Source organism: Labrus mixtus, chromosome 10, assembly GCF_963584025.1.
Source record: "Labrus mixtus chromosome 10, fLabMix1.1, whole genome shotgun sequence".
Classification (NCBI taxonomy): Eukaryota; Metazoa; Chordata; class Actinopteri; order Labriformes; family Labridae; genus Labrus; species Labrus mixtus.
In genome coordinates this window covers 9,022,119-9,032,222 of record NC_083621.1, presented here as the reverse complement: position 1 = coordinate 9,032,222, position 10,104 = coordinate 9,022,119, and the positions used below count along the sequence as shown (strand labels likewise).

Genomic DNA, 10,104 nt, shown 5'->3' with positions numbered 1-10,104 from the left:
GTTCTCATTCTGAGCATAATGTAAACTAATGTGAAATTAACAATCAACATTTATGTGACAAAGTTAGTGTGGCACAACAATGACTCAATCTAGCACCAGCAGTTAAAGTAACATGCCATGCAGACAGCTGAATCTGGTTTGTTTTTCACTCACTTTCTCTGACCTATTGACATACCCACAGCATTCCCGCAACAAAATCCTATTTGTTGATATTGTGACCAAAGCAAATGCTCAACTTGTTCAATTCTTTTGTGTTTTGTTTGTTTGTCAAGACAAAGCTACATTCATGCGGAGTCAGCCAATGACTCATCCTGGCACATGCAATGGGACTCTTTGGCTGGCATTGACATAAATTTTTCAGACAACTATCGGTGCCTCCCGATGATGATGCAGTCAGAGCTAGTACAGACAAGAGCCTCCACTGTTGTGATGTGAGGTCACTCCTGCATGTGCAACGCTCAGGAACGTGCAACGTCATTTTCAACAAGGATGACATTCTGTGTCAATGAAAACATTTTGTTTATAGTGTTACTGCTTTGGTGTAGGTCCCAACACATAGTTTTCATGAGTATTGTTCAACCACAGCTCTGTGAGTGTGTTGGATTGTGCATCCCAATTTAGATTTGGCAATTATTTATACGGTTGGATTGCAAAAGAGCAGTTAAATGGATGAGAAATTATACATTCACTACCCAGACTTTATTGGGCATGTGTTATACTGAAGACCCATTAAAAACACTTTCTGCCAATTCAGCAGATATTTTCATTGACTAGCTTTATAGGTGTATAAATGAGATGCCTGTCAGTGTTGTTGGGACTTGAAAGCTTGAGGTTGTTGTTTGAGTTAAATCCAAAAAGCATGGCGTCATCTCTCAACATCTGTTGTGTTACTCTCAACAAACAGTGAGATCATTCAAATGTATACGCGTAAAACTCACCACGCATTCTATCTATATTTCAGTGTGGCACTCTTTAAACACAGTCAGTTAACTTCAGCATCTTCAGGACATGCTCTTACATGCAAAAGATGTACACAGGGTGCGTCTTCCAGTGAAAACAAACTGAATCCAGATCAATTAAAAAACAACAACTAATAAGCATGTAGCCGTGGAAACATTGATGTAACCTTACTTTATGTGTTTGTGTGTATACATGCATGTTAAGGTTTGTGTTTGGTTTGTTTAAAGAATGAAAGCGCTGCACAGGACCGGCTCCTAATCACCATGGGAAAGTGTCACAGTTCTTTACAAATGAACTTATTTGTGGTGATAAGCACATTTGAGCTCATTACACAGTAAACTTTTCTTTTATCCGCTTTCAAGTTTGGGATTACAAACACAGAATATTGAGAACGGGCTCTAATGTACGGGCATGCAATTGCAGGTCTCCTGCTGCAGTGAAATCAAAATCCAAATCAGCTGCCCATCATTATAAAAGGATCTTTGTAACCAAAAGTTTGCTTTTGTTATTAACAGCAATGATTAGATTTACAGAGTTATCCTAGTTTAAAGCCTGATTTGTACCTACACTGTTATTACTGTTAACTTTACACTGTTTTACACTGTAATTTAAATATAATTTGTTGTAGAAATAAATGATCACAATCTGTATCTATGTATTGGTGGCTTGAGGAAGAGTGGATATAAAATGGAACGATTTATTGAATATTAAGTACGTTTGATGAAACAAAGCCATTCTCAAGCTTCATGTCATCAGTGTATTCCTGTGCAGACGTGCTTCTGCGCCATACCAAGTATGTTCAAACATCAGATCACCTGACCTCTGCTCTGGCAAATGGATTATAATAGTCTGGGGGGCCAATAAAGGGCAGGAAGCAGTTCAACCGAACCAAACTATTTGCAAAGTCTGACCAGAGCAGTGGCCTGAAGAACTTTTGCAGGGACATCGGACGAAGACAAAAAACAACGAGTTATGAAACCATGACCTTAATCTGTCCTTTGTATTTGTGCTCAACAGAAGAAATACACTCATCCTGCATTGGCGCCCTTCAAACACGTTTAACCATGCGTTGGTCAGCAGGAATGTTCTCCATGTGATCCACAGTATTTGACCTAAAAACAAAACCAAGTGAGCCAGAGATTAGAGTGAGGCCAACATGCAAGATGTGAATGAATATAGGTCAGGTGATTCAAATGTCACATGCCATAACTTGAAGTGGAAGGTCAGAAGTTTTTGCTTGGGCTCCTGCTTGGATTCATGGTTGAGACATGATGGGATTTCTATAAGGTTTGTAGGTGGCATATTTCAAATTCCTTTTTTGTATTAGTGAAAAAGCCTCCAATGTTAAATTATGAAGCACTGAGATATCAGATAAATGCATTGTAGTCATTACTCATAAGCATATAACTTTCTATTTATGTTACTTAAATGCTAATAATATACAAACACGACACATACTTTATGTACCTTAAGGAAATTTTGAAGTCTTGTCATCATCATGTGAAAACCAGCAGAAATTCCTTAATTGCTTTTAGCCAAGAAATAGTCCAGCACATGACAACCCCCAAAAATAAGGAACGTATTTTTGTATTATTAGTATGTGATTGTGGAGATTTTAAAAATGATGCCTGTAAGAGCCTAAATGGTCTTCATGATAAATATGTGGTCAGCATGCAATAATTTCAGTTCATATGTAAACTATTTTTATGGTTAATTGATTCAAAAATATGTGGAAGGATTATTTACATTATCTACACTATTAACAGACGAACACAGTAACGGTTCATATTTACAGTTATATAATAAGTTAAGTGTTTAAATACTTACAATTTACATGGATCAATTAAATGCATAAAATATCACTATTTTCAAATGTGTGGAAAATGGTATCTTTGCAACCAGTAATTGAAACCACTTTAAGTTGCTTTGATCCTGGGAGGGGAGGAGTTTGGAGTTAAGGGCCTGTGTCCTCAGACAGAACTTTTTGTGCTGGATTCGCTCACGACCTCCATTTCAGATTCTAATAGTTGCTAGGTTACAAATTTAACTCCTGCTTCCCTTGGTAATGTCCATTAGGTGTGTTTTGAATAGCTCTGTGTGCTTAATATTTGCTTTAATTCAAGGAAATATCACCAAGAAAACATGAAAACAACGTAAAGGAGTTGTGTCCTGGCATCAGCAGCTGAGAGAGAGATCTACACCTAGAAATTGTACCATCACAAAAAAAGAATTGGTATAGCGTCTCCTCTGCCATTGTTGTCCAGTCCTGTCTTGATTCTGATTGGTCAGTGTGGAAGAAGTGACATTGAAATTGGTGCTGTTACTTGAACTGTTTTCAACGAAGAGCACTGTGAGCGCAGGAACAAAAACCAATTGACGCCAAGGGCATTTTTACGCTCAGGGCGCAGAGCACTGAAATTGTGAACTACATTGGATTTGTATTGAAAACGAGCGCAAAAAAGCACTGTCTGTGTTTTAGTCTTCAGACATGGGAGTGTGTTGATCATCTCTTAAAATTGTAAAATAAGTTTTTAATGTGTTATGAAACAAACAAAAAAGAAAACTGATGCGTCTTTATTAAACATTACTGCTGTGCAGGTGTCAGACAAGGTGATTTATAGCATGCTGCAGAAACAGTCTTTGTTTACATTTTCCATGGGAAAGATTCACAGTGAGGGATCTGTTTGAAAAAAAAACTGCAGGATGAGATCTTTGGAAAACACTGCTCATGCAGGTAGGGGACAAAATCAGCAAAGAGATAAGATGTTTGTCTCTGTCCACTGGGGTTGCAAAAATCAACATAAAATAAAAGTTCTTCACAGGACCTTTAATTCGATAACACACTTTTGGAAAATGTTGTATTGGTGCTGATGGATTTTACTAAATCAGAAAAACATACGGCACAATACAACACAAGCCTGAATTTGCTATTTCACTTTGTTATTTTGCATTTTACTTGGTGTTTGTTTAAAAATTTGCACTTTGTCTTCCAATATGCCACTATCTTCGGAGTAGATGATGGCTTCTTGTACAGAGTCAGAGGATCCTTCTTCAGAAGACACAGGAAACAGCTGGGCCCTAAGCCAGCGCAGCACTACCTCCACACTATGAGGGAGTTAACTCGCTCTGCAGTGGCTGACTGGTGCTTTGACAGCTGAGAGGAAATCTCTCTGAAGTAGGCTGATGATCCTTCCTGTCCAACTGGCCCACAAGTCCCTGTGGCCGCAGAAGAGCGAGTGTGTTTGAGTTGTCAGGGAGCCAGAATAGCTTTCTCGCAGGAAACTCCTTGAAAAACGCACAGTCAGACCTGAATAGTGCTTTGTGAGTCTGACACTGCAGCTGAAGCAGCACCAGGAAGAGCCAGCAGGATTTCTAACATCATTCCTCGATTTAATTTTATCTCAGTGACATAACAAAGGAAATATCGTGTACTGTAGGTGAAATGTAATAATCTGAGATCGCAGTCACGGGCTTGATTTTCTTCATAGAGCCCTTTATCAAATTTTCTGAATACAAAATCTTCCCTCATTTTAGCTATTTAGAGTACCTGTTTCATAATTTGATTTCTGCTGTAATCAGGTAATAAATTGCATCTACCAAAAAAGCATCCTTTCTCCTGGGTAAGAACACCATAATGAAGTGCAGAAGGAAACATATCACTAACTGTTTTCCTCTAGTCAGTATGGGCCAACAACAGAAAGAATTGAAACCTTGACCTTGTTTGACTCAGACAAAACCTTTTCCTTGGGGAATGTAAGTAGACATTGTGTTTTCTTCATTCCAAGTCTGTTTTTACAGCACAGCCAATCGTTTCCTCTGTTCTTAATGCTCGACAAACACTTGGAGCTTGACCCTCAGTCAGTCTGTTTCTTTTTGACCCTCAGATTAGGCCCACAGAGAGAACAAACCTTTAGTAATAAAAATGTAGCGATGCTTCAAACTGTAAACGTGAAGAAACAAAACATTACTGTCCACAGAATACGGGTGAATAGTCATTCTCTTACTTTAGTTAATCAACTGTTACAGCAAGTTATAGATTTTATACATTCTCACCGATTACCTGAACTCTAGTATTTAAGGATTTAGTATTCACTGTGTTTATTGATTCTATTGTCTGAGTCTATGTGCCTGTGTTTCTATATATGTTTTGTATTCACCTTGCTGCAGAACAAATAAAGCTGAAGTTGAAGTTGATAGAGTGAATTTTGTTTTTCTGTGTTGCAGTTCAATTATTATCAGTTTATTTAATATCAGTTCAATTAAAGTATGTATTTGCTATATCCTCTTAGTGACAGGGAGTTGAAACAGCTTGCTCTGAACACACACATTCGGAGACAATGAATCACAAACAAGAATGAGCTAATGACTCCTTATCCTAATAGCAGGGAAGTGGAGCACAGCCTGTGCATGCAGGATTAATTACCTCAGCTGCAAAGGCTGATATTATCTGTATCTTATTTATACATTTAGCTGAAAGAATCAGTTAGAAATGCATATTTCTGCATGATAAATGTGAACCATAGTTATATCAGAGATTTCAACTGTTTCCATGTTCACATTTTCAAATCTCGTCCTGCCAAGCTTATTAGAATAAAATAATAAAATGTGATTTTTAGGCCAACACATGCTATACAGTAGACTGAGGGGTTAAAAATATTCAATAATCAAAGTGGTTGGGTCCATTTCAGTGACCTAAATAATGGCCGCATGAAAACATTAGTAAATGCTGTGGTTCAGTTAAGTCAGGGTCTCAAAGCAAACATAGTAAGTAAGCAAGGCTTAAGCACACACACATTCTGTACGTGCACACAAACCTTCAGCATGTGTGTGTTGCGTGAGAAGATTGTTGCGTCTGCAGAGGTAGACAGTCTCTGCTCTGCTCTGCTCTGCTCCGTTAGAGCTTATGTAACACAGGCTCGGTCTCACCACACGCTACTTTCTCATTGGCTTCATGAGACTGACTGACTTACAAACCCCTCCCCCCCCCCCCTTGAAAACGATGTCTGTCTGCACTTCACCTGACTGTGAATAGGGCTGTTTTGAATGAATGAATGGACTTCATTTTTAGAGCTTCCATAGCACTGAAAAAAACATCTTTCCATACACCTAATTTTTGTTTATGTGTTGACAACTGGACAAAAAGAAATGCTTTTGATCTGTTCCAGAAGGAAGTGGACTAAATGAACTTAGAGACGAGAAAAGGAGAAGAACACTGAAGTTAAATCTGAACACTTCTGGTTTCAGGACTGTAATCAAATACCAGAGCGTATACCGCACTTCGTGACAAGTCAAAAATGAAAAAATCTGTCTTACATAAGAATCTGAATTCCACTTCCTTCTGCTATGAGACACGTGGGAATGATATCCTTTTGCTACTCCAGCCCCTCTCCCAAAAAAATAGACCAAATATAGAGGCAACACAGCTAAGCCCAGAGCCTCAGCCTAGTCCTCTAATCTGAGCCCTTAAAAAAAATCTCCCTCTGGTCGCAGCTTCTAAACAGCATGGACCACCAGAAACAAAAAAATATATTATGACTATTTCATGCTCTATTGGCTTTGATCAGGCAAGCCAGCAAGATTAACACACAGGGAAAATGTAAATTTGTGTTTCAGACATGATGTCTTCAAGAAACTTTTGCAGGAAATTGAAAGAATTTTAGACTTTTTACAGTTTCTTGCATACAACAGAATATTTAATCCTCACTTGCAAATTTAATTCACATCATTTTTGTGCACTTTCAAAGTCAGAAAACAACACAGGCCTGGAGACATAACACTAACCTCATTATTGTCACGCACTTACAGCAGTGTGAGGAAGTCTCTTCATTGTACTTTGGCACCTGCACACCCATGTGGAATCTTCTGTCTGAACCAAAACCACAGGTGTTATATAAGTAAACTGCTTACTGTGTCAGCTGTTTGCTTCACCGCGCACTTCCACATACATTTTATCATTGCAGGATGATAAAAAGACACGCATCCATTCTGCTGACAGGGCACAAGAAGCAGAGATAGATGTGACAAGCACGTCTCCTTCTAGCTGACCTTCTACAACACATCAGTGTCTTTGGCATTTTTCTTCTGGTTAGCGATATCCTGTATCAGGATAAAGAATCGGATAGACAAAGTGCCACTTTCACTGCCTCTCTACGTGGTTCAGAAGGGGAGTGATCCTAAATCAAACACAACACCAGTCATCAGGACAGCGATCTGATGCCAAACTTAGCTTAGTACATGATAAAGTCAGAGGGCAGCGACCGACCCAGGATCATTCCCTGTACTGCTTGTCTGTGCTAGCAAGGCTGGCTTCTAAGTAATGTTTGAAATTGCGTCACAAACTGTATCGATTTTTGATGTTTAAGAGTTATGGGGCCATTGACCATCCAATTGATCATGCTTCATTTGAGTGCTTTTCACCTGTCTGGATCTATATCACACAAAAAAAAGTATGTCCTTTCCTAACCTAACATAAATCATGTGACATACAATTCAAGCCATGCATTAGTCCATTTCATCTTTTTATTTGGAGTCTTTCTCCAACTCTGTGTTTTCATTCATTCAGTCATTTATTTTTTTATTCATTCAAGTATATGTGTTGTATATGCATTATAGTATTTTGTTATTATTCATTGAGCAATGTGTAATGCCCATAGTAGATTATACATCTGAAGTCAAATTGTTTAAATTAAAGTTTTTTTTCCAAAGTTTCTTTTGCAGCCTGACGTTTCTCCTTCAAACTTTTTTCTCCCCTCTGCTTTACTTTTTCAAAATAATCTTTTGACTAGATGCTGAAGTGGCATTTATATCAGACCCAGAGAGATTAAATAAGAGTTCTGGGTTAAAAGGCCAAGTGGTTATGCAAAAAAAGCAAACAGGCTGTCTGACTGACTGCTACTACACACAAAGAGGTAACTGTATCCAGTTCATTCAGAACTAACAGTGAGTGCTGAGACACTCAGCAGCTCCCAAGAAGCAAATATCACTCATCATATGTCATTTATCATGTTCTATATATTCTCAAACTCAGCTGTCACTTTTTCGCCCATGGTTAGATTGGTGCTATTCATTAGTCAGGAATGAGGTTATCTCTGGGGATTCATCCAAGAGGTGTCAAGAGAAATTCACAACAAAAATTTGAAAGATAATTGGGAATTCATGAAGGATCTGAAGGTAAGAGACAAACCCCAGCAACTACACAATACCTTTATTCCGTTTATTTAGCCCCAAATCATTTTAGTCCGCAAAGGGAACCACTCAGCTTGAAACGTTCACAGTTTAAAAGCATTTTTATTATGTGAAATAAAATAGAATTTTCAGCAAAACATACTGAATGTAAACACGATTTAGTTTTTAAGTGAAAAATATAAAAAATTGTGCAGAAGTGTACACACACGATCAGTTAATAATGTTGTTGGCTTTAACTGCACTATATAAAAAAGACTTTACTTTTTATTAATTTCCCAGCATGCACTTAGCACATAGTCTGGAGAAGATGGAGGGGAAATAAAATGGTCAGATGTTCATAAAAGTAAACAGTTACCAGATATAAATAAGTATTCATCCATTACCTTTAAAAGTACAAAATAAGGAAAGTCATATTGTTATGAATCTAACAACAAAATCAATTAATTATTTCTAAAGGGTTGCTAGAAAAACAAACATCAGACTTCTGCAACATTCAGAAGACAATAAGGATGAACAGTCACATGAAACTTGTTGGTTCGGACTAACTCTCACGCACAATCTTTTGAGCTGTCAGACTGCCACCAGCACAATGACAACAGCATTTACTGTCACAGTATGTTTTAGCTACTCCAGACTGTGTCTAAAAGCACTTGAAACAGGCTGTTTCTCTTAATGAAGAGTTCTAGTGACAGGCAGACATCCTGACACATATCACTTTGAGGAGACGTCTACCCTGTCAAGCTAAGAACACGCTTGTATATTATAAAGCTGGGAGGAACATGCTGTGGGGTTTTATCTTACACACTTATGTAACACTCCCATGAAGCCTACAGCGTCAGTATGTGTGTCATCATGTTCTTAGTTGTGGTTTCCCTGAAGCAGTTTTCACACCTCATAAATTCTTGATGAATTTTTTCTTTTCTTTCTTTTTTTTTTTTTTAATGTCTATCCGTAGCTTTGCTGCTAATCTGTATTTATGGTATTTAATGCCAAGTAATAATCCTGTATAGTATTTTATTTCTATTTTGGAGTATTGGGTACAACTGTGATCGTGTACTTTATGTACTCAAGTGCAGTCTAGTCGAGTCGAGTTTGTCAATGAGGCACTTTTTACCTGTGCATACAGCAAATTCCTCAAAAGGACACAGCACTTCTGCACCTTCTGAACTCTCCACTATAGAATATGATCTGTACGTTGGGCACCTGTTTGTATAAATAACTGTTGCATAAGTCTCAGTATGAGCTCACCAGAGAATGTGCACCAGCAGAGTTGTGTTTGTGTTGGCTGCATGTGTGTGTGTTTGCATTGCATGTGTGCTTTAAAGGCACTTTGGTTTATTTTTAATATAGGCATGTGTGGGTGAGTGTGAGGGCTTCCCCCCTTTCTTTCCATGCAATAGCACTGATGGCACGCCTGAAGAAGCTATGATTATACTCCTAACCTTATCGTCTGCCACCGAGGCGCCAATGAAGCCAAGACTTAGATCAAAATGTTCAGCACCTTTTCCAAATCCGCCTGGGAGGATAAGGGATGACCAAAACAATGCCAAAACAGGCAAAAACTACAGTGGCCGGTAGGGGTCAAACACTCAGCAACTGATGAAACGACATATATTTAGAAAAGCTTAGCTTTGCTAAGTTGGCTGCCCGGCTACCGGCACTGTTGCCCGGCTAGAGTACGGGACTTCAGTCCGCCAGGATTTTGAACTTGTCAGGCCCGGGGCAGAGGACTCTGCGTGGGTAAAGTGTCAGTGTTTGTCAAAGCCTTCACAACAACAACTATGCACATCTCACACCATGCTTCACTAACAGCTTGCTTCTGTCTGTCCTTTTCTCTCTCTCTTTCTCTCTCTCTCTCTCTCTCTCTCTCTCTCTCTCTCTCTCTCTCTCAGGCTGTCAGTCTGAGGCGGAGCAGCTGGGAATGCTGTTTGCTGATGTGTCTCCTCTGCAAGTCGACAC

General features: G+C 38.7%; 1 long non-coding RNA gene across 1 annotated transcript; it reads right to left on the bottom strand.

The window, feature by feature from the left end:
- Nucleotides 1-1,636: 1,636 nt before the first annotated feature.
- On the bottom strand, nt 1,637-6,414 carry LOC132981871 (uncharacterized). The gene is made up of 2 exons (XR_009674657.1): nt 5,775-6,414; nt 1,637-2,072 (listed from the first exon to the last, which is right to left on the bottom strand). It is a non-coding gene; the product is annotated as an uncharacterized LOC132981871 (long non-coding RNA).
- Between the last annotated feature and the right edge of the window lie 3,690 nt (nt 6,415-10,104).